This window comes from Rhincodon typus, chromosome 14 (assembly GCF_021869965.1).
Source record: "Rhincodon typus isolate 14 chromosome 14, sRhiTyp1.1, whole genome shotgun sequence".
Taxonomy (NCBI): domain Eukaryota; kingdom Metazoa; phylum Chordata; class Chondrichthyes; order Orectolobiformes; family Rhincodontidae; genus Rhincodon; species Rhincodon typus.
The window spans coordinates 42357086-42381683 of record NC_063345.1 but is presented as its reverse complement, the minus strand read 5'-3'; the positions used below and the strand labels follow the sequence as shown (position 1 = coordinate 42381683).

The 24598-nt window shown below is 40.0% G+C and overlaps 1 long non-coding RNA gene across 1 annotated transcript; it reads left to right on the top strand.

Moving 5' to 3' along the window:
• Window positions 1-110: 110 nt before the first annotated feature.
• On the top strand, window positions 111-10340 carry LOC125484826. Its single transcript, XR_007263649.1, has 2 exons — window positions 111-6698; window positions 7912-10340. It is a non-coding gene; the product is annotated as an uncharacterized LOC125484826 (long non-coding RNA).
• The last annotated feature ends 14258 nt before the right edge of the window (window positions 10341-24598 follow it).

Sequence of the window (24598 nt, the reverse complement as noted above, 5' to 3'; positions counted from 1 at the left end):
CAGTCTATCCCAGAAATGTCAAGGAAGGGAGGAGTCAGATAGGCCAGGTGAAAGTGAGGGCAGGGTGATATCATTGATCTATCAGAGAAAGAGTTGTGGGTGGGGGCCAAACAAGGAATGTTCTTCATACCCATGAAGAGACAGGCATAGCCAGGGCCCATGCAGGTACCTATGGCAACCCCTCTTACTTTTGAACTGTTCCGGAACAGTTCAATGTTCTAATATTTTAAAAAAAATACATTCTATTGAGTAACAGCCATTCCAAGTGAAGAAAACCCTAGCCATGGTTAGCCAGAAGTGTTTAAATATAGTATCAAACTTAACATAATTGTGTAAGGGCAGATGGCAAGTAGCTGGGTAGCTCAAAAAATGAGCAAAGAATGTGGAATTTTTAATAAAATTCAGTAGCTTTATAAACACTAGCACTTAATATCAAAGAGGTTAACAGCAAGTGATTTGTACCTAATGGATAATTCTCAATAGAAAATGAGATGGCAAATGAATTGAACAAGTGTTTTGCACCAGCTCTTCACTTCAGAGGATACAAGTAATGTCCCCACAGTAGTGATATTCCAGGGAATGGAATGAGAAGGTGGAACGTGGAGTTGCATTCTGATAAGTGCTCCAATCCCACTAAACTACATTCTAGGGACTGAAGAGGTGGCTACTGAGATGCATCAGATTTAATTTTCTAAAACTCCTTGACTCAGGAAGGACTTTAGAATTGAAGATAGTAAATAGCAATTTATTCATATCTTCTGTCTGCCCACTCCTTGAAGCTACAAATGACTATTAGAAGACTTTAAATAAGTTAAAGCAGGGCACTTTGATAAATGTAAGGTAATCAGGCAGAGCCAACACCATTTTCTCAAATGAAATCATGTTTGACCAATCTGTTGGACTTACTTGAGGAGGTAATATGGGTGATGGATAAAGGGGAACTAGTAGATGTATTGTACTAGATTTCTAGAAGGCATTTGATGAAGTACCACATCAGGTAGAAAAGAAAAGCTTATGGTGTACAGGGGTCTGGTACTAGTTTGGATGTAATATTGGCTAACAAAGTAGGAGTACATATGTCTTTAGATTGGAAAGATGTAACAAGTGGTGTGCCATGGGGATTGGTACTGGAACCACAAACATTTACAATTTGTGAATGAAAGGTACAATTGCTAAACTTGCTGTATATGCAGATAGGTAGGAAAGTAAGTTATGAAGACATTTTTTAAAAGCAGATTATTTAAATGATGAGCAACTTGCATGAATCAAGTACAACAAGTAATTAGAAAGCTAGTTTGAATGTGATCACTTATCACAAGGGGAATTGAATACCAAAGTTGGGAGGTTATGCTTCACTTATGGTGGGCACTGGAGAGACCATATTTGAACTACTTTGCATGCTACTAGTCAACTTATTTAATGAAGGACATAAATGTGCTGGAAGCAGATTGTCTCATGAAGGTTCTATCTGATTGTTTAAAGGAGCAAGAAGTAACTAGTTGGAAGATAAAATCCTGAAGACTTGACAGGGTAGATAGAGATGTTCCTTTTAATGGGAGAATCTAGGGGTCACTGTTTAGAAATCAGTCACCCATTCAAAGTACAGATGAGGCAATTTTTTTCCCTTCTAGGAGAGTTGTGAATATTTGGAACTGTTTCTACCACTTTTTCAGGAAAAGAGTCCTTGAATATTTTGGAAGTGGGTGAAAAAGTTCAGAATTGGGAAGGAATGCAGATTTGAGGTTACAATCAGATCAGCCACAACTTTAATGGTAGAGCAGGCTAAATCCTGCTCTTAATTTATATCTATGCCTACAGACAGCTATAGGAACATGCTTGATAGAAAATAACATCATAACAATATTTGCAAGTCTGTATTATCAAGGGAGCAGCAGTTTAAGAGGCTGAGGCCAAGACCAATGAAAACAGCAGTTTAAATTTGTACTGACACAAGGCAGGGATGTATATCCTAACGTGGACAGTGGAAAAATTAAGGTACAATGATGGATAGCAGAAAGGTCATAATGTAGTGACCAGTGTTTAGTGTCATTGTTGGTGAACTATGACAATTTCAGACAATGTATGTAGTTATAGTTTACAGATTAAAGCTCTAAATGGCCTGAGCAAAGAGCTTTGCAAATCTTGCTTGTCATCAGATTTAAAACATCTGGTCTATCCACAGATGATCAGAAACTCTGGACTGTTCTTAAAAACCAGCCAAAGCTAAGAAATAACTTCAAGATATACAGTCTTCTATTATGACATATGTAAATCAGTCAAAAGTCTATTGACCAGTAAATTGGAAGATGCTGCAGTAAAAAGTATGAATGAATGTTGCTTTTCTTGAACTTTCAAACATGCTTGTTGATTATCTCTATACCAGTTAAACATTTAGGAAGGATCATTTGCACAAGAAATTGAAGGATGGATAAAAGTACGAAGCCATAGTGGCAGGGCAGTGATAGTTGTTTTGAGTGTAGCAATTGCTGCAGTCAGTAATTTGTACCAACCAACATTAAATCTTTTAATAGTTGCAGTTTGTCAGACTGTCTCTGAAGGTGTCCAGCTTTTCTTGATATCTAGTGCCAAGTGACATTGGGCATATGTGGGACATCTGGCTGCAAAAGCTAAACTAGACACCACAGCAAAGCCCAGGTGACCAATGAGATGGTACAACACTACAACACTGACAGCAAGGAAAGTGTGAAGGTGTACAAATGCAAATATGCCAATGAGATTTGGAGTCAACCAAATAAAGGACAAATATCAAAAGATGACTAAGTTTTACATATTGTGATCTTCAGACAACACACCAATGGTATAAGACAGAATCTTTACAGAGCATATGATATTCATGATTGTTAAAGATTTGTGTCACCCATTAAAAGCTAAACTTCACCCAGGAACTCTTGCCAACCTATTGCTACTGCATTTCCAGCAGGATTACATACCTCAGCAAGTAACGATTCATCTTGTGGTGTACAAGAGACAGGTCTGCAGTTTGAGACTAACACAAGCTCATTTTGGCTTCCTCCAACCTTCTGCCTGGGAGATACCAATGGTCTAGTAGTGGCGATCCACCACTATGTAAATCTAGGTACAGTAACAATTCATGAGATTTAAACCACATCTGCTCTGCAAAAACAGACCACAATTGATGTAATCAAATCAGTTAATGGTCTGCAAGGGTATGACTTTGAAGTAAAATAATAAGCTTGGTACCTGGGTGATTACATCTGACATGCTGAGCAGATTACCCAACCCACACAAATACCAAGGTATTCATCTTGAGTTCCACATTGCTCTGAACTAAGGTAGGGAGAGATGTGTTTTGGAGGCAGTCACACCCCTTAGATTAAGTACCTCAAATTTGGTCAGTGGTCAAGGACAGTAGGGTGTAACTGAACAAAACGGGTAGAAGGATCTAGGAGGTAGTGCTGAAGGAGCCTCAGCCCTTAAGATTCTCTGAACGATTTGAGATTCTTGCTCCCTCTGTGCATGAGTGTGGAGCTATATGGAGCATGAGCAAACTGACCATAGCACCGTGGTATTGGGAGCCATTTGAGAGGGGGGGAAGGGAAGAAAAGAGAAACGTAGTTGTAATCAGGGATAGTACAATCGGGGGAATAGACAGTGCTCTCTGGATAGTGTTTACTGTGGCCAGGATTGAGGGTCCCTCAGAGCTGTGTTACATGCCTGGTACTCGGGTTCAGGATATCTCATCTGGGTTGTAGATGAGTGGGAAGGGAAAGATTGAGTTGTCGTTGTTCGTATAGGTACCAATGATAAAGGTAGAAAGACAAAAGAGGTTCTGCTGAGGGAATATGAGTAGCTAGGGGCTGAATTAAAATGCAGAACCAAAAATAATAATCTCCAGATTACTACCTGAGTCACCAGCTAATTGGCAGAGGTAAACGTGTGGCTCAAGGATTGGTGTGGGAGAAACAGGTTCAAATTTGAGAGACATTGGCACCAGACCTGGGGAAGGAGGGAGCTATTCTGATGGAATGGGCTCCACCTGAATGAAGCTGGGATGAGAGTCCTGGCGAATCGCATAACTAGGACTGAGGATAGGGCTTTAAACTGAATAGTTGGGGTGGGTTCAGTTGCATGGAAAATTATATAAAACGTTAAACTGGGGGAGGGCTCAGTAGAGGTTGTTAAAGTTTCCAGAGCAAGTCTACCATGAGTATGGAAAGGATCAAGAATCTAACTTCAGCACAGTAGATAAGGGGACAACTATGAGAAGGGGGACAGTCAATGCAGGACTGAGGATGTTGTACACATACACACAGTACACAAAACAAGGTAAATGAGCTTGTAGCATAGACTGGAATTGGCAGATACAATGTTGTGCGTATCACGGAGATGTGGCTGCTAGGAAATCAGGGTTGGGAACTAAATATCCAAGGATATGCATCTTATTGAAATGACAGGCAGATGGGTAAAGGGGCAGGTGTTGCCTTTTAGTACAAAATAAAATTTAAATCAGTAGCAAGAAATGATATAGCATTGGAAAGTGTAGAATCTGTCTAGGTAGAGTTGAGGAACTGCAAAGGAAAATAGACCATGATGGGAGTGTGTACAGACCTCTTAGCAATAGTCAGAAGGTGGGGGAGAAAATGAATCGGGAGGTAGAAAAGGCATGATAGAAAGGCACGATTACAATAATCATGGGTGACTTCAATATGTGGTGGACTGCGAAAATCAGGCAGATAGCCGATCCCTAGAAAAGGAATTCATGGAATATCTTTAAGATGGTTTTTTGGAGCAGCTTGTGGTAGACCCCATTAGGGAACATGCAATTCTGGAATTGCTGATGTGTACTGAGGCAGACTTGATTAGGGATCTTAAAGTGAAGGAACCCCTGGGGAAGTGACCACAATATGATAGAATTCACCTCGCAGTTTGAGAGGGATAAACTGGAATCCGATGTAATGATATTACAATTGAGTAAAGGTAACTACAAAGACATGAGGGAGGAGCTAGCCAGAGTTGATTGGAAGGGGATCCTAGCAAGGAAGACAGTGGAGCAGCAATAGCAGGAATTTCTGGGGTTTTTTTGGGAGGCGCAGCAGAAATTCATCTCAAGGTGGTAGAAACGTTCTTAGGGAAGGATGAGGGAACTATGGCTGATAAGGGAAGTCAGGGACAGCATAAAAGCAAAGGTAAAGCATACAGTGTGGTGAAGATTAGTGAGAAATCAGAGGATTAGGAAGTCTTTAAATACCAGCAGAGGACAATAAAAAGCAATAATGAGTGAGAAGATGAAATATGAGATTATCTAGCTAGTAATATTGCATTATCTTATTAGATCACAAGAGTTTTTTTAGATATATAAAAGATGAGAGACATGCAGGAGCGGACATTGGACAGCTGGAAAATGAAGCTGGAAAAGTAGTAATGGGAAACAAGGAAATGGCAGAGGACCTGAATAGGTACTTTGCAACAGACTTATGGTATTGTACATTAGCATCAGTAAGCACAGAATCCAAACTACATGTGTAAGTCATTGGTATTGCAGCCATATAACTAGTGTTGTGCATAAACGTGAAGATTTCTGACTCAACAAGAAGCCAACTCTATTGCATATGTTACATAGATTGACATATAGAACATCATAAAGTGCATCAGGTTACAAGGTGTTCTGTGCCAACCAGGCCACAGTTGGTGTAAATTGGCACAGAATTGAAAATGGATGAATTTTATTTATTAATCTCCAACTCCTCCTATCAGATGCTGATACATTGATATAAGTAAATATAAATTTCTGCATTCTTAGTTCTTGTTGGCCTATACTTAACTAGTGAAGGTGACAGTCGTCGGTGAGACACCTAAACATAGTTTATCAATCACAAGAGCGTCCAAGGACAGTGTACTGAACCCATTGCACTGGAAAAGTACTGCACATTGAGCAAAGTCTGCAGAGAGAACAGTCATCTGGAGCTGAGCTTGAATATCTTTGTTCTAACTAAATACATTTTCCTTACGGTTTAGTTTGAGTGAGTTTCCGTGATGTGCTGTTGATTGATTTAATATATTAAAGGAGATCAGGTTTTTGTATTTTTGATTTTTACTTATGACTGAAAATCTGCTCTTTAGGCTTAGGCATTTTCTGCCTGCTTTCTTGAAATTCTGACTAATTAGTTTTATTACCTTTTACCGAAGTATTGTTCTCTGAGAACTATATTTCCCACTTCCATTCATTTCCCACATTTCTTCAGTGACCCCTGTTTGTTTCTTTCCTTTTCATTTTCATTTTTGCAAATTGTGTCAAATGTTGCAGATTCCAGACTTCAAGAACAACTGCCATTCCTTGTTCAAAGCTATAAATAGATTTATTACATCTGTCACCGTTATGGTTGAAACCATCATGGTACAAAGTTTGCTGCAGGATCTCCCAGTGGAAGGTGGAGATACGTAAAAAGCAGTGTTTCTGAATGGAAGGACATGTACGATAACTACCTGCTCCTGAAGTCTATCAGAAATGACATTGAGTGGGGCATTCTGGACGAACAAATAAAATCTGATCTGCAGTCCATAAAAGCCAGAGAAGACGGTGATGACTGTGGAATACTTCAAAGATGATTTCATCACTATTTACATGGACTTTACAATGTCCTCTCCAACCTTACACTGCAAGCTAATCATGTAACCAACTGGCATACAAGGGAACTAGGAATTAATGACTTGGGAAGGTAAAAAGTGGACTTTACTGGTTGGCATCAAAATAGAAATTGTTGTCTTAGTGTCTTTAATCTGACACAGTTTATATTTTTGTGATTCCTCCTCATTATTTAAACCAAATTAAGTCTCAGGTGTTTACAGTTTAGAAACCCTGTCACCCACCTTTCCTACAAAATGATTTAACACCAAAACTATACTTCTGATAAACTTGGATTTATCATTCATTCATAGAATCCCTACAGTGTGGAAACAAGCCCTTTGGCCCAACAAGTCCACACCGACCCACAGAGCATTCCACCCAGACCCATCCCCTTATAACCCACCTAATCTACACGTCCCTGAACACTATGGACAATTTAGCGTGGCCAATCCACCTAACCTGCACGTCTTTGGACTGTGAAAGGAAACTGGAGCACCCAGAGGAAACCCATGCAGACACGGGGAGAATGTGCAAACTCCACACAGACAGTGGCCCGAGGGTGGAATCGAACCCAGGTCCCTGGTGCTGTGAAAAAAAAGGCACAACTTGTGTTATAATTTTTATTTCCTGTGACGGAACAGGATGGTATTTTTATTTTACGTGATAAACTTAAGGATTTACTAAATATCCTCTATAATAATAGGACTCATTGCCAATAAAGCAACTTCTGTGTATCACCAACATACGATGCAATCATGTCTGGCAAACTAATAAATCATTATTCTCCAGGTACATTCCTCATTGCAACTCTTTTTTTGCGCTGGGTATTGTACAGATAATTTTTCCGGTGGCAAAAGCAAGCTTAAATAGGGTCATGTCTCTTCTCTGTTTTGATCACCCATTATCTCTTGAAAATTTTCTGTTAAGCTTTGATTGAGTGTGTAATCTACAGAAACTTATTTGAACAGAGATCTCGAAAATGGCCTGAAATAAACTCCATAAATGGCTGACATATGAGATTCCATTTTCTTACATGCTCAGATGTCATTGCAGTTGACTGCACTTACCCAAAAATTGGGAAATTTAAACATAAGTTTTGCCTTACATTTGCATTTTCCATGAACCTCCAAACAGCCAAGCCCATTTTTGGAACGCTCTTATAACAGTGCTCATATCTTACAAACAAAGGGACTAGTAAGAATGTTTTAAACTCTTTTCATACCAGAAAATATTTAATTTATTGAGAAACTAATGTGGTTAGAACAATTAAATGATTCAATATTGTTTCTTCCTGTACTTTTCAGTGAATTGAAATCAAGTTACAGATGAAAGTCTGGAGAGATGAAAGACTGCAGGTTACCACTCCTAAAGCATCAAGCAGTACCTCTTCCTGCAACAAAGATACAATTATATTCCATTACACTGCCAAATTACGCTGGTTCATTTTAGTTTCTACATTTATAATCATATTTGAACTGTACCCTAGCCAGCAGAAGTTTCAGTGCATTTTGACACAATAGCCTGTGACCTTCTGGCTAATCAGGACAATGTAGCACAGAGTCAGTGTAGCTACCAGAGTCAGCTATTTTGGGAGTGAAGCAGAGTGTTTTGGCACCAGCTCAAGGAAGTATATCTAATGTCATTTATTCCTTGTTCCAATTTAAATTTGCATCAGCCTTGCTAGCCCGGATTACGTTATTGGTTTTCTGCCTTACTCTGGCTATCGATGAGCTAGCCACTTAGCAGTCTTTTACCTAGCAATGTGATCTGGACAGATATCCTGTTGACAAAAGAAGGGAACTTTACAATTGATTTTTGAGTGAAAGTATATCTTAACGTCACACACAGCCGATTTCTGTTTTGTTCAGAGTGCTATAATGTAACTGGAACAGGATTAACACACAAAGTGGACCAGTTCCAATAGACGGACAGAGAGAGGTCAGGGCAGGGGGAGGGTTTCGCTCCGGTTCCTCTTCTCCTCCTGTTCCTCCTCCTCAGAACCCAATCCCTCAAATACATAAAACCTACATCCTGTTTCTCCAAAGAAAAGAAAATTGAAAAGATATATTTAGGAAGTATTGTCATTTTGCATTTTAATTTTGTCTTACCACTAATTTTATTTTACTTAGATAAGTTTCACTTTCAAAGTAACAATGCATGTACATCAAATACAAAAAGACTTTCCATATGCAATCATATTCCACACAAATCTATTTTGATATCATAAGTTTTGTTTTCTTCCATATTTGGTCTTGATACAGTACCCATTTTGATATTGTTTCTTCAGCATTAAACTCCGCCAAAACAATCTCAAATTCTTAATATTAAATCTTGCTAAGAAAGTGAATGGATTAGGGTCTCTGCAGAGCTACTGAATTTGTCGGCTTCATAATATTTTAGGGTGAATATCAAACTTAATATTTCTTTTTCCACAGATCAATGTTTCTGATGACATGAATTTTAAGTTACTTTTGAAAAATATCTGACTGGTTGTTCAATCCTCATTTATTCTCCTGTAATGAAACTGTGCCAATACTGACTCTGGTAGTGTCAACAGCCAGTTTAAATGGCTTAACATGGTTCAGAGCTGTTAAATGTCTCCTTTATCTTAGAAACCTTATTTTTACTTCTCTACATAGTTCTTCTTGGCCTTGTCCCACAGTATGGCCAAAATGAGTTACTTTTGCTTTGACAAATTCACCTGTGAACAATTTTGTGCTGTATTTGGCTTTTTGTAATTGATCAAACAATTCATTCAAGTGCTGTAAATATTCCTGCCAGGTTTGGCTGGACACAACCAAACCACCAATATTTTTGACATAGTTGTATAATCCTTCAATGACTTTGGTTAAGTTTTGAGAAATTACTAGTGCATGTTTCATTCCAAACAACATTATTTTGCATTAATAAAGTCCATCTCAGGTTATAAGAGCTGGTATATCTTTGGCCCTTTTGGTCAATGGAACTTTCCAATGTAAAGACAACTTTTTTCTTAGACTGTGGTTTTAAAAAATTAGTCACTATATCTCACTGTGAGTTGTATCTACGATGCTGTTTTACTCAAGCAGCAGGGGAAAATGCTAAACATATTGGCGCTATGTGTATTGGCACTGCAGTTTTACCCAGAGACAGTTTATTCATTCATTTTTCAAACAGGATCAGTTTTGTGGGTCAGGAGTGCTTGGCATAATAGCAACTTCTTGACTGGCTCTTGAGCAAGTGCCTTCATTCTTGCATATGGACAATACAGGAGTAACTTGGAGCATACAAAGAGAAAGTGCCTAAATTTCTTACCCTCATGGAGAAGTAACAGAAAATCTCCTGTTAGCTGTTATCACTTACCATTTCCCTGTAAACCGCTGTCTGAAAATTTCTTTGTTCAAAGGAAGTGGGGAGAAAACACCTGAAAAAGCACTTAAAAGGTGAATCCTCAACCTGTAGATGAAAGACTGGGAACTGGAGTATCTACAAGTTTCACATCACCATAGCATTAGCAAAGAATCAGAAAGAACTGAAAGAAACACTGCTGTCTGTGATCTAAATTGGTGCTAGACTATGCTTCTCTAATTTTTTTTCCCCTCTGTACCTGTTCTTGCTTGTGTCTTGACGCTTTGTGTGTTTGTTTGTAAGTGCATGGGAAAGGGGTGTTCTTTAAGTTATGGCAATTTGCATTTCTTTTGTGCTATTGGTTAAAAACGTTTGATTACAATAAATAGTTTGCTGTTACTGAAAACCTTTGTATGTATTATTTTAACCTGCATTAAGCCAGTTAGGTAAGACTGGGAATGTTGGTCATTTCATCAAATTTTGATACTTGTGATGATTTCAGGAATAATAGCACTTGATTTGCCGTACACCACCCCAATGAGTTGTGATACTGGTTTCCCTGCAATAAATCAACTTTTGTAATGAATTGTGCTTGTTCAATCCCCTCAACATAAACCTTCCATCGTGGAATTGGAATTGTAACTGCCTTCATTATTTATTAACTTTGTCTTAATCTATAAGCAAGCATCTTGAACCACATGGTTTTGATACCATCACAATAGGAGATCTTCAGTTACTGTGACTGAGTTTCATTTTAATTTTCTATCATGAACTAGGTTTCTTTTCTCAACTTGGGTGTTAGGAAGTTGATTTATGGGTAACAAATTCCTATGTTAACTTCATGTATACCTATTTACACAAATTGATTGACTCTGTAGTACCTTTCATAAGTCACCTTGAGAACTTTCTTAGAGATTACATTAAACCTAAGCTTTCAAGAACCACCCTATTATCCAATCTGATTACAGGGGGGTCGAACTTAGAATTTTCAATATCTGATTCATTTTTTCAAATCACTCCGATTTTTTATTTGATTCCCTACTTCTTTTGCCACTGAAAACACACTTTCCTTCAGACTATCCTCCATGTCACAGCTATCACTTATAGAGTGATAGCTTCACTGTGTCACATAGCACAGAAACAGGTCCTTTGGCCCAAATCATTTATGCCGAACAGGATTCCTAAACTACTCTAGTTCTATTTGCTTGCATTTGGTCCTTGTCCCTCTAAACCTTTCCTATCCATGTACCTGTCCAAATGTCTTTTAAACGTTGTAATTGTACTTGCCTCTACCACTTCCTTGAGCAGCTGTTTTAAATATTTCCCCTCTAACCTTAAACTTATGCCCTTCAGTTTTGGACTCCTCTGCCTAGGGCAAAAGACGTTGGCTTTTCACTTTATCTACACCTCTCATGATTTTATGAACCTCTATAACATCACCGCTCAGCCTCCTATGCTCCACTAAAAAAATTCTAACTTGCTAAATATTTTTTTCTCCTGTCAGGAATAATCACTATCTTATTAACATTATTAAGTTCCTTTTGATTTGATAAAGTCCAGTGAATCATGATTTTAATGATCCCCCAGAGCCAGGTAACAATACTAACACATTTTGTCCAGTGATAAAAAAAATGAGATTTGGCCTCTTTATCTATTCTAGCTTTTAATGTTTTTTGAGCAATCTTCAAATGCTTTTTGGCCAATTCACATACTTTGGTTAACTTTCTGTACATTTGGTGCATAGAACAGAAGCATAGTCTCTGAGCTTTAGTTTATTATTTCTCTTGCATTGTTCAATGGGTCTTCTCACCACTTGGCCGTCAATCAATTAAGGAACACTGTATCCTGTGGAATCATTACAAGCATCGTCAATGGAAAACCGCAGAAAAGGGAATCTCTTTATCCCAAGAATTAAGACTTTCCTAACACTCAACTCTAATCATAATCTTTAAAGTTTGATATCATAAGTTTTGTTTTCTTCTGTATTTGGTCTTGATACAGTACCCATTTTGATATTGTTTCTTCAGCATTAAACTCCGCCAAAACAATCTCAAATTTTTAATATTAAATCTTGCTAAGAAAGTGAATGGATTAGGGTCTCTGCAGAGTTACTGAATTTGTGGGCTTCATAATATTTTAGGGTGAATATCAAACTTAGTATTTCTTTTTCCACAGATCAATGTTTCTGATGACATGAATTTTAAGTTACTTTTGAAAAATATCTGACTGGTTGTTCAATCCTCATTTATTCTCGTGTAATGAAACCATGCCAATACTGACTCTGGTAGTGTCAACAGCCAGTTTAAATGGCTTAACATGATTCAGAGCTGTTAAATGCCTCCTTTTGTCTTAGAAACCTTATTTTTGCTTCTCTACATAGTTCTTCTTGGCCTTGTCCCACAGTATGGCCAAAATGAGTTACTTTTGCTTTGACAAATTCACCTGTGAACAATTTTGTGCTGTATTTGGCTTTTTGTAATTGATCAAACAATTCATTCAAGTGCTGTAAATATTCCTGCCAGGTTTGGCTGGACACAACCAAACCACCAATATTTTTGACATAGTTGTATAATCCTTCAATGACTTTGGTTAAGTTTTGAAAGATTACTAGTGCATTTTTCATTCCGGGAACACTGTATCCTGAGGAATCATTACAAGCATCGTCAATGGCACACCACAGAAAAGGGAATCTATTTATCCCAAGTATTAAGACTTTCCTAACACTCAACTCTAATCATAGTTTTTAAAGTTTGATATATCTTTCTAATGATCCTTGAGATTGTGGATGATAATATGAAGATGTTGTTTTACAAGAAAAAGTTCCTTATTTATTGTACATTTGTGACATGAAAGTTGAAACTTCATCTGATGATACCTTCCTTTAGTAAAGATACCTTTATAAGGAATTGATCTAACATTTCCATTATTACAAGACTGGGATGGGAAGAAGGCATTGGTAATTAAGCCCCACTACTCCACACGTCATGTGATTTGCGTAAACGTTTTGAATCAATCACCAAAATTTCCAATTTTTCCTCATTTGGTACTGCTATCTGGACTGAAAGAGACATTCTTTAATGAACTCAAAAATAAACTGTTCACTATGAAACAAAACTTATTTCTAAAATGGTGGCAAAGCTAATTAACATCTAAGCTATAATTCAGAATTAGAACTTTCAACCCTTTAAAGTTAACACAACACTACTCAGGTAACATTTAAGAGCAAAGAAATATTAAAACAACTTTATTCACGAATGGTCTGCAAAAGAAGATAGAATTTCATGAGCTCCCTTCCCTTCCTTGACCGCTCTGTCTCCATTTCGAGGAATAAATTGTCCACTGCCATCACTAAAAAGCCACTGACTCCCATAGCTACCTTTACTACAGCTCATTACATCCCACATCCTGCAAGAACTCCAGAGACAACAAGGTGCAGAGCTGGATGAACACAGCCGGCCAAGCAGCATCATAGGAGCAGAAAGGCTGACATTTCGGGCCTAGACCCTTCATCAGAAATGGGGGAGGGGAAGGGGGTTCTGAAATAAATAGGGAGAGAGGGGGAGGCAGATAGAAGATGGATAGAGGAGAAGATAGGTGGAGAGGAAACAGACAGGTCGAAGAGGCGGGGATGGAGCCAGTAAAGGTGAGTGTAGGTGGGGAGTTAGGGAGGGGATAGGTCAGTCCACGGAGGTCGGACATGTCAAGGGGGCGGGATGAGTTAGTAGGTAGGAGATGGGGGTGCGGCCTGAGGTGGGACGAGGGGATAGGTGGGAGGAAGAACAGGTTAGGGAGGCGGGGACTAGCTGGGCTGGTTTTGGGATGCAGCAGGGGGAGGGAAGATTTTGAAGCTTGTGAAATCCACATTGATACCATTGGGCTGCAGAGTTCCCAAGCAGAATATGAGTTGCTGTTCCTGCAACCTTCGGGTGGCATCGTTGTGGCACTGCAGGAGGCCCAGGATGGACATGTCGTCTGAGGAATGGCAGGGGTGTTGAAATGGTTCGCAACTGGGAGGTGCAGTTGTTTATTGCGAACCGAGCGTAGGTGTTCTGCAAAGTGGTCCCCAAGCCTCCGCTTGGTTTCCCTGATGTAGAGGAGGCCACAACGGGTACAGCGGATGCAGTATACCACATTGGCAGATGTGCAGGTGAACATCTGCTTGATGTGGAAAGTCTTCTTGGGGCCTGGGATGGGGGTGAGGGAGGAGGTATGGGGGCAGGTGTAGCACTTCCTGCGGTTGCAGGGAAAAGTGCCGGGTGTGGCGGGGCTGGAGGGGAGTGTGGAGCGGACAAGGGAGTCACGGAGAGAGTGGTCCCTCCGGAAAGCAGATAAGGGTGGGGAGGGAAACATGTCTTTGGTGGTGGGGTCGGACTGCAGATGGCGGAAGTGTCGGAGGATGATGCGTTGGATCCGGAGGTTGGTACTGGCTCCATCCCCGCCTCTTCGACCTGTCTGTTTCCTCTCCACCTATCTTCTCCTCTATCCATCTTCTATCCGCCTCCCCCTCTCTCCCTATTTATTTCAGAACCCCCTTTCCCTCCCCCATTTCTGATGAAGGGTCTAGGCCCGAAACGTCAGCCTTTCTGCTCCTATGATGCTGCTTGGCCTGCTGTGTTCATCCAGCTCTGCACCTTGTTGTCTCTGTTCAGATGATGTCCCCTTCCAAAACAGCGCTGCTGACATGGCTTCCTTCTTCCATGACCGTGGTTTCCCGACGACTGGTTGACAGGGCCCTCAACCACATCCGACCGATCACCCGTGCTTCCACCCTGTCCCCGTCCCATCACTCACAACAGCGTGATTGGGTTCCCCTTGTCCTCACTTTTCATCCCACCAGCCTCCGCATTCAAAGGATCATTCTCTGCCATTTCAGACAACTCCAGCAGAACACCACTACCAAACACATCTCAATCACTACCCTGGTCTGCATTTTGCAAGGATTGCTCCCTCTAGGACAGCCTAGTCCATTCCACAACCACCAACAACCCCACCCTCCCAATGGTACCTTCCCATGTAACCGCAGTAGGTGCAACACCTGCCCCTTCACCTCCTCCCTGCTCACTATCCAAGGGCCTAAACAGTCTTTCCAGGTGAAGCAGCATTTCACCCGTACCTCCTCCAATCTTGACTATTGTATGGGCTACACCCAGTGTGGCCTACTCTATACTGGAGAAACCAAATGCAGGCTGGGTGACCGCTTTGCAGAACACCTCCAGTCTGTGTGCAAGCATAACCCTGACCTTCCCATAGCCTGTCATTTTAACACAGCGTCCTGCTCATATACCCATGTGTCTGTCCTTGGCATGCTGCAGTGTTCCAGTGAATCACAGCGCAAACTGGAGGAACTACATCTCATCTTCAGACTCGGCACTTTACAGCCTTCTGGACTTAATATTGAGTTCAACCTTCAACCAACTTCCAATTCTTCCCTTTCTTTCAGCTTTACTTGTTACATTCTCCCATTCTTTCTCTTTCTTTTAGCTTTACTTGTTACATTCTCTGTTATCATGGCCTCTCTCCCCTCCCCCACACCCCAGTGGGACTGTCTGTTCTGTCCAGTCTGACAGGTAGACACACCATCGTTCTGCCATTCTCATATTCCGATCACTTAACCTGAACTATCAACATCTTTTCTTCACCAGCCCTACACCCACCACCACTCATCCCCACCCCACACTGTAGTATAAATGCTATCCCCTCCACACTTCATGTCAGCTCTGATGAAGAGTCATCTAGACTTGAAACATCAACTTGCTCTCTCTCCATGGTTGCTGTCTGACCCACTGTGATCTCCAGCATTTGGTGTTTTCAGCAGAGATTCCAGCATCTGCAGTAATTTGCTCCTAAATTCACAGCTAGCTTTTCAAATGAAGTGAAATTTTTTTAACTCCATCCTCTATAACATGAGGCACAAAATGAAGATTTCTAGTGTTGTCTGAGCCCTTTAGAACCTGTCAGATACTTTGAACAATAGGTTATAAATGAATTTATCGGAATTGTCAAATCATTAAGACACAATTTGGTACCGGTGCAAACTGACACAACTTTATAAAGGAACAACTAACAGTAAGACTTTAATGCTAACAATATTATTCCTAATCCTGCCGGATTCCCTTCATCATTACTTTTCAGAGTCTCTTGTAATTTGATTCGGGTTTGTGAAGTCATTGTCCTCTTTCTCTCACCCTTGAAGAAAGAGTGAGGCTACAAAAGCTCGTGTTTTCAAATAAACCTGTTGGACTATAACCTGGCACTGTGTGATTTCTGACCTTGTCCACCCCAGTCCAATACCGGCACCTCCACATCATGTCTCATACTCCAGACTGTCAGTCAATCTTTGCCTTTGCCATGCCAGTTTCATCTCCTTTGTCACCAGAAGTTCCAAGAGCTCCATTTGCAGCTTAGCCCTGTTCTAAATCTTTTTAGATGATTTTCTGGAACTTTCTATAGTCCTGGCAAAATATAGAGATTCACTTAATGGATCAAAACATTGTCAATCGTTTGGATGGCTTGCTAATGTTGGCTTCTTTGCGTCCTTGTCTGGTTTTTACTATAAAATATGCCTTTCCCCTTTTGTTTGGTTGAACTGCTGACAATATGTGTCCTTTTACACTATGTTAATGTCATTAGCAACTGGTTGCTGTTCTTGCATGCTGCCTGGTTTCTGGGTTTGCAATTTGCAGAGTTTTACTCGGCTAATGTGTCCCACACCCAGCATCCCTTGTTCTTTGGTCATGTTGGCAACCTATTTGTGTTTTAGCAGCCGTGATGCTGCTACACGAGTAAATTCAAATCCATTCTTGGAACCAGAGTCATCCTCTAAATTATTTTCTCTTCTTTCTTACTTTACTTTCAACTTCTTTTCATATTGTCTTGAGTTCTCCCTCTCTTTAGATTTCAAGCTTTTTAAAATTCAATTTCCCTTTTCCTTTCTCCTCTTACCAATTCAAGCTTTCTTACATCTAGGGTTTTTTTATTATCCATTTCTCTTATTCTTTTTCTCTTTCCATTTCTCACTGTATTTCTTTCTCCTGTTTTTTCATTTCACTTTCATTTTCCTTTTAATCATTTTTTTTCCAATTCTAACTAAATCTTAGCTTATTCTAGGTGTGACACATCAGTTTGAGGTTGCCCTCTTTTTAACACTAAATAATGGGCAATCACTTGAAGTATCGCATCCTTATGAGATGTTGTTTTTATTTCTACCTCCAACTTACTTGCTAACTCTCTCAGTTTAGCCTTAGTCAAAGATTTCAAATAGTCCATTGTAAGTCTTAACAAGTCAAAGCCACTTTAAAGTCCCAACATATATAATACACTTCACAACACCTTTTTTTTATGCTCAGTACCTTCCCACAGTCATTTTTAAAAGGTTCACAGATGCCTCTTAAATTCAAAGATGTCAAACTGAAAGAGCCTCCACTTAGCTGATAGTAAAACTAAACAAGTCAGATCCCAGAGTGAAACATGGCTTAATAGACCATAAGTTTTAGTTTCTCTTCGCATACCCATGGAGGCCAGTCAATGAACATATTCACGATGTACTTTTAACTAAACAACACTTACGTTTATTATACAAAGGATAAAACCTATCATACTGTACAAGATCTAATGGAATGATCTTATTACAAACATCAGAAAAAATGTTTCATCCTTCTTACCCCAGCAATATCCTAACAAACATTCAAACCTCAGTGAAGAGTCACCCTTATCTCTTTGAAAAATCTTCTTACTCAGTTGGCACATTTGCAATCAGTTTACTTCAAAAAAAAAATTCCTGTGCATTCACTCAATGCTGTTTTATTTTTCCAGTTAATGACTCTCCTTGGGACCTTTAAAACAAACTGCTAACCAAGCTCACTCATTAATTGCCACAGGTTCCCTAAACTAATGACTTCAAAAGTCCTATAGGATGTCTTTCTTTCTGACAACCCTCTGGCCTTCTGCTTCTGGAGCTTTCTGCTCACTGAACATAAGAACTAGGAGCAGGAGTAGGCCATCTGGCCCCTCGAGCCTGCCCCGCCATTTAATAAGATCATGGCTGATCTTTGAGACTCAGCCCACTCACCATAACCCTTAATTCCTTTACTGTTCAAAAATTTATCTAGCCTTGCCTTAAAAACATTCAGTGTGGTAGCTTCAACCACTGACTTCTAAGTAACTTCAGACTTCTTGTCAGAGAGGATTAGAGATTGCAACCTATTACGGACATGCTCTATATACACAAAACTGTTTCTGCTCCAATTTCTTTCCGGGTGGTAAATCTCAAGTCAGTAAACACTTTAGCCATATCTCCTCAGGTGTCTTGCTGAATGCTTAGTTGAAATTACATGATTTCTTGGAATGTTGTTTTGAACTTAATGTTCATAATAACTCTCTGGCCTTGAGAGAAGACTGGTCAGCTCTTCACAGAACTGAAAAATGTTAAAGTCCACTATATAACTCTAGTATTAAATAACAATATATAATGAAGCTTCATAACAACAATCAGGCAGTGATAACATGGTCTTGTTTAAAGGAAATTATTTTTGACCAGCGTATTGGAATTTGAGGAAGTAACAAGCAAAATAAATAATACAGAACCTTCGGATGTCCTGCACTTAGATTTCCAAATATCATAAAGACTGTGCCAAATAAGAGCTCATTATATAGAAGTGATATATTAGTGTGAATAAATGATTGGTTAGCTAAAGACATGCACTGTTGACAAATTTGGATTAGCAAGATATCAAAGGTGTCACAGTTCCTCAATTGTTTATAAGTGATTTGGATGAAGAAACTGAATGCATGCTCACTAAATCTGTCTAACCTAAAAATAATCAGAGCACTTTCAAAGTTATCTGTTGTTCCCCTTTGAAAGAGGTAATGCCTTCTGATTAGTGTCTAACAATGCAGAATTCCTGCTTTATATGGCTATTATTTACAGGCTTTAGTATGAGGAAAGACAAAAAATTAGACATACCACATACATCATATAATTATTGTGTTATTAAAATATCTGTGCCTACACTTGGTGTGTACTTCTATTATAATTTCTACCAGAAAATATGACAGTTGTAAAAATGAGCTGGGATTCATTGTAGAAAAGCAGCTGTTACTAATTTTGGTCATATTCCAATAAGATTCAATAAGATTCCACAAAGGGTTGAGAACTGTGGGGTGGAAACCACAAAGAATATTGAACACTTCTTTATCAGCAGGGCTGAAAGTTCAATGAGAATGGACGGTGTTTTAAAATAGATAGACATATGTATTCGCATGAAAAGAATATACTAGTATGCTCCACTGAAGGTTCAAAACCTGAAGCACGAGAACGATTGGTGCTAGTCCTTATGAGAGACAGGAAGAAGAGTTGATAGAAGCACAGATAGATAAATTGGCTGATTAAATTTAGTGCAAACATTGAGTTTGTAAGGGAACTTTCAACCATAATATTTTAAGCTATTCATCCTATGACTAAATCATAAAATTCAAACAGTCAAAGTTAGATATTATATGGGGTCATGATTAATTTGGTAAACCTAGAGAACTTGTAAAGGAAACTGAGCATAGATTTACCTTAAATTGATAGTTTTTTGGCAGGTGGGGATAAGGTACAGTCAGAAAAAAGCCAAGAGTGTTTAACAACCAAATGCAATTATAATCATTTCATTAGGTCAATTTGTCAGAATTGCTGTGGTGTCTTGCATCACCATGAGCACTGAGAATGATGTTATTTTCTTGTCTAACACCTGTCTCAACTCCTTATCTGCCATGATGAGCTAGTTGCTGATGATATAACCATGGATCTCTTCATTCTCAGTCACCCCTTTGCCTCACTCCAGTCTTCCCCTGCTATTCTCTGCTTTCAGATCCACATGCCAGCCTTAGCCTTACACTGCCCATTATTCACCAGCTGTTTCTCCTTCCATAGATCACCTAAGTACCTCTCTGTGTTCACTACTCTAAACATATATCTGCTACCATTCCTTGTCATACTTTCATATAGCATGGAAACGTGTGCCACTTCGACCGAACTTGTCCTTACTGACCAGGTTTCCTAAACTGAACTAGTCCTGTTTGCCTGCATTTGGCCCATATCCCCCTAACCCTTTCCCACCCATATCCAAATGTCTTTCAAATGTTATTATTGTACCCACCTCTACCACTTCCTCTGGCAACTCGTTCCATATATGCACTACCCTGTGTGTGAAAAAGTTGCCCCTCAGGACCCTTTTAAGTCTTTTTCCTGTCAACTTAAACCTATGCTCCCTAGCTTTGGGAACTCCCCTAGCCTGGGGAAAAGACCTTGTCTATGCCACTCATGATTTTGTAAATCTCTATGATGTCTCCTGTGCCTCAGCCTCCTGTGCTCCAGGGAAAAAGTCCCAGCCAATCCAGCCTCTCCTTATAACTCAAACCTGCCAGTCTTGGTTACATCCTTGTAAATCATTTTTGCATCCTTTCCAGTTTAATAGCATTCTTCCTCTGGCAGGGTTACCAGAATTGTAAACAGTAATCCAAATGTAGCCTTACCAATGTCTTGTAAAGCCGTAACATAACATCCCAACTCCTGTATTCAATTTCTTTCTTACCTGTGTGGCTGTTATTTTCCTCTCTGCATTCCAGTTTCCTCCTTCCATTCCCCAGGATCCTTCCAGTATTCCCAACAACCACATCTTTCAAGTTCCAATGTTTATCATTCCTTGCTATATAATCCACCTTTCTCTGAAACTTTTGAGTTGAGCCCTAGTTAGCTATGCTGCCATTAGCCAGTGTGCCTGTCTTGCTTGGGCATGTTTGTTGAACTGACATAGCTTTATTGTAAACATTTAAGAGCTACAAGCAAGGATGCATATGACTGTGACTTCCCATGAACTGGTTGACATGTTGCATTTTCACCATTTGCTCAAAGAAACAGCTTGGTTATGAAGCAGCTAACTTACTAAAGAAATCTGTACTCAATCTTGGAGCAAGAAGTCAGGTTTATGCGAGATATGTACAGGTGTGTTTGCAAATATGTTTATTTTCCATTTTTGCTTAAGATGATTGCACCTGTGAAAATAATACCAGTGGGCTGCGGTGTTAATGAGTATTCAGGAGAGCTCATGAGTAAAAAGAGGTTCCCAATGAATAAGTTTGGTAAAACTGGCCTGCCTATAAGGTTGTGAGAACAGAAAATTTTAACCCATTGCTGGCAAACTGAAATTTTGTTTTCTGTCCAATTAAGTTCCCCTGTCTGCTAAAACCTTTGTGTGGCCTAGAAGATTCTTCCCATCACATGAACAGGTAACCAAGTCCCCTGTTCTCCCTGTAACAATGCAGCAATATTCCCTTTCAAGCCCAGAAAATTGCCATAATACTTCCAATAACTCCCCTCAGTCCTTCCGGAAATCTTTCAATAGCATAAATTAGGCCAAATCACCAAGCTGTATGCCTGGTCCTATAGATAACACAACTACTGGGTCTCTCTTGCAGCTCTAAGAATTTACTTTGATGAGTGACAAGTGAATCCATCTACAGGTATGATGCTCTAAGTTTGTAAATCATCTGTTAAATCAGCTATGACTACTTAATGTCACAATCTGGCCAGTTGGGAAGCTTTTGGTACACCCACTAAACTTCTGGTCATCTTGAATGCACGTGGGTTGCATTCGAAATAGAGGTGCTGCATGCTTCACTTGGGAAAGCATCTAACTTCCACAGCACTGGTTTCAGTAGTGCCTTAGAGCCCAATTTTGAACTCAAAAAAGCTGTATAACTGACCACTGCATTTGAATTTTAATCAGTAATTGTTTTAGCAGGTTAGAGGCTAGGAATTCTAAGCTAAGTAATTGACCACCTAACTTTACAAAGTCTGCTTACCATCTACAAGTCAGGTATTTAAAGAATAGTTTCCTTTTGACTGTATGAATGTGACTCGAACAACACTTGAGAAGCTCAACATGGTTCAAGACAGAACCGGCCCCACTTGATCAGCACTCAATCCAAATTTAATTCAGGCCCTCTGACACTGATACACAAAGGTGGAAATGTTTACTATACAACATGATGCATCATAGCACAAATAGTTAAATCTGTATTATACTAACTTCACAATCTGTCTGGAATTGGAGAAGTTTATCAATTTTGTTTCCAATTTCCACTTCAGTCTCACCTTCGCCTGGTGCATCTCTGATTCCTCTTTTCCCTTCCTTGACATCTCTGTTTCCATTTCTGGGGATAGGCTGGCCACCAACATCCACTATAAACCTGACTCCCACAGTTACCTTGACTATACGTCCTTGCACCCGCTTCCTGTAAAGCCTCCATTCTATTCTCTCAATTCCTCCATCTCCTGCGCATTTGTTCTGATGATGCCAATTTCGACAAGGGAACCTCTGAAACGTCCACCTTCTTCCTCAACTGAGAATTCCTCAGCAAGGCTCAACCCATCTCCCACACTTCAGCCCTTAACCCTCTTTTCTGTTCCTCAATAGCAGTAGTATTCCCTTTGTCCTTACCTACCATCCCACCAGCATCCACATCCAGAAGATCATTAACTGCCACCTCCAGCAAGATGCCACTACCAGACACATATTCCCTCCCCTACTTTGTCAGCCTTCCAAAGGGACTGTTCCCTTCGGGACACCCTAGTCCACTCTGCCTTTACTCCCAACACCTCCCCCCAGCCTCATGGCACCTTCCACTGCAACTGCAGAACGTGTAACACCTGTCCATTTACTTCCTCCCTCCTCAGTATCCAAAGGCCCAAACACACCTTCGAGTTGAAGCAGCGCTTTACCTGCACTTAACACAATTTAGTCTGCATTCACTGCTCACAATATGGTCTCCTCTACATTGGGGAAATGAGGTGTAGACTGGGTGACCGCTTTACAGAACACTTGTGTCCTGTTCGCAAAAAAAGACCCATGTGCATAGATCACTGAAAGTTGCCACCTAGGTTGATAGCGTTGTTAAGAAGGCGTATGTTAGGTTTTATTGGTAGAGGGATTGAGTTTCGGAGCCATGAGGTCATGTACGGCCGCACTTGGAGTATTGCGTACAGTTCTGGTCACCGCATTATAGGAAGGATGTGGAAGCATTGGAAAGGGTGCAGAGGAGATTTACCAGGATGTTGCCTGGTATGGAGGGAAGGTCTTATGAGGAAAGGCTGAGGGTCTTGAGGCTGTTTTCGTTAGAGAGAAGAAGGTTAAGAGGTGACTTGATAGAGACATACAAGATGATCAGAGGATTAGATAGGGTGGACAGTGGGAGCCTTTTTCCTCGGATGCTGATGGCTAGCACGAGGGGATATAGCTTTAAATTGAGGGGTGATAGATATAGGACAGATGTCAGAGGTAGGTTCTTTACTCAGAGAGTAGTAAGGGCGTGGAATGCCCTGCCTGCAAAAATAGTAGACTCGCCAACTTTAAGGGCATTTAAATGGTCATTGGATAAACATATGGATGATAATGGAATAGTTTAGGTTAGATGGGCTTCAGATTGGTTTCACAGGTCGGCGCAACATTGAGGGCCGAAGGGCCTGTACTGCGCTGTAATGTTCTATGTTCTATGAACTTCCAGTTGCCTGCCACTTCAACACACCGCCCTGCTCTCTGGCCAACATCTCTGTCTCAGGCTTACTGCAATGCTCCAGCAAAGTTAAATGAAAGCTGAAAGGACAGCACCTCATTTTCAGCTTGGAGACCCTGCAGCGTTCCAGACTCCATATTGAGTTCAATAACTTTAGGACACGAGCTCTCCAGTGTCCTTGCACTAACCCCCCCACACTCCAGGCCTTGTCATCATATAGTCTGCTATTACACACCACCCATTGTTAGCCAGTATCAGTCCCCATTTATAGCTATTCACTCTCACAGCCAGATCATTATCCACTTTGTCTGTCCAACTGCTCTTCTCTCTCTTTGGACTCTATTCCCACATATCGTTTATTCCTTATTCCCTTCCCCCACACTATCTTCTGCATATAAACCAACATTTGCCTAGCGACCATCACTTCTGAGGAAGGGTCACTTGACCCGAAACATTAACTCTGGTTTCTGTCCACAGATGCTGCCAGGCCTGCTGAGTTTTTCCAGCAATTTTTATTTTTGTCTCACAATCTGTCTATTCTACACACTCCAGTGTCCATGTTAATAATAAATGTTTATACAGGTCGGACACAATTTTGCACCCAAAATAGCAACTCTTAGTGTTGAAAATACAAGTATTACACACTAGAATTTTGATGCCCTTTTTAAATTAAACTTTGTGAAAGAATTAGATTGGGTTGAGGATAACTTATATAATAAAAAAAAACACAGAATTACATTGTTCAGCAATAAATATAATGGAAAACATGTAATGACTACAGTAGTTATACTTATCTTGTTCTCTCAATGGCAATAGAACTTGTTCACAAACAATTTAGTGTTAGTTGTATATTGTACATAATTGTTTACAGGCAGTGGATAGTAACTGTCGTCATTTCATTTGAGTCCGGGTAAATAGACATAGATTAAAAATAATCTTTGTTGGGTTAGAAGTTGCATCTTAACGTGCAATTCTGTAAGTGTATAAAGACTGGTTTCACTTCTTTCCTTTGCCAGCTGGCTTTCTGGAATAACACCTGCAGTATGGCAATTTTAGCCTAATCTACCAAATAAGAAGAGCACAGGTTTAGACCAGCATTATTTTACTTTC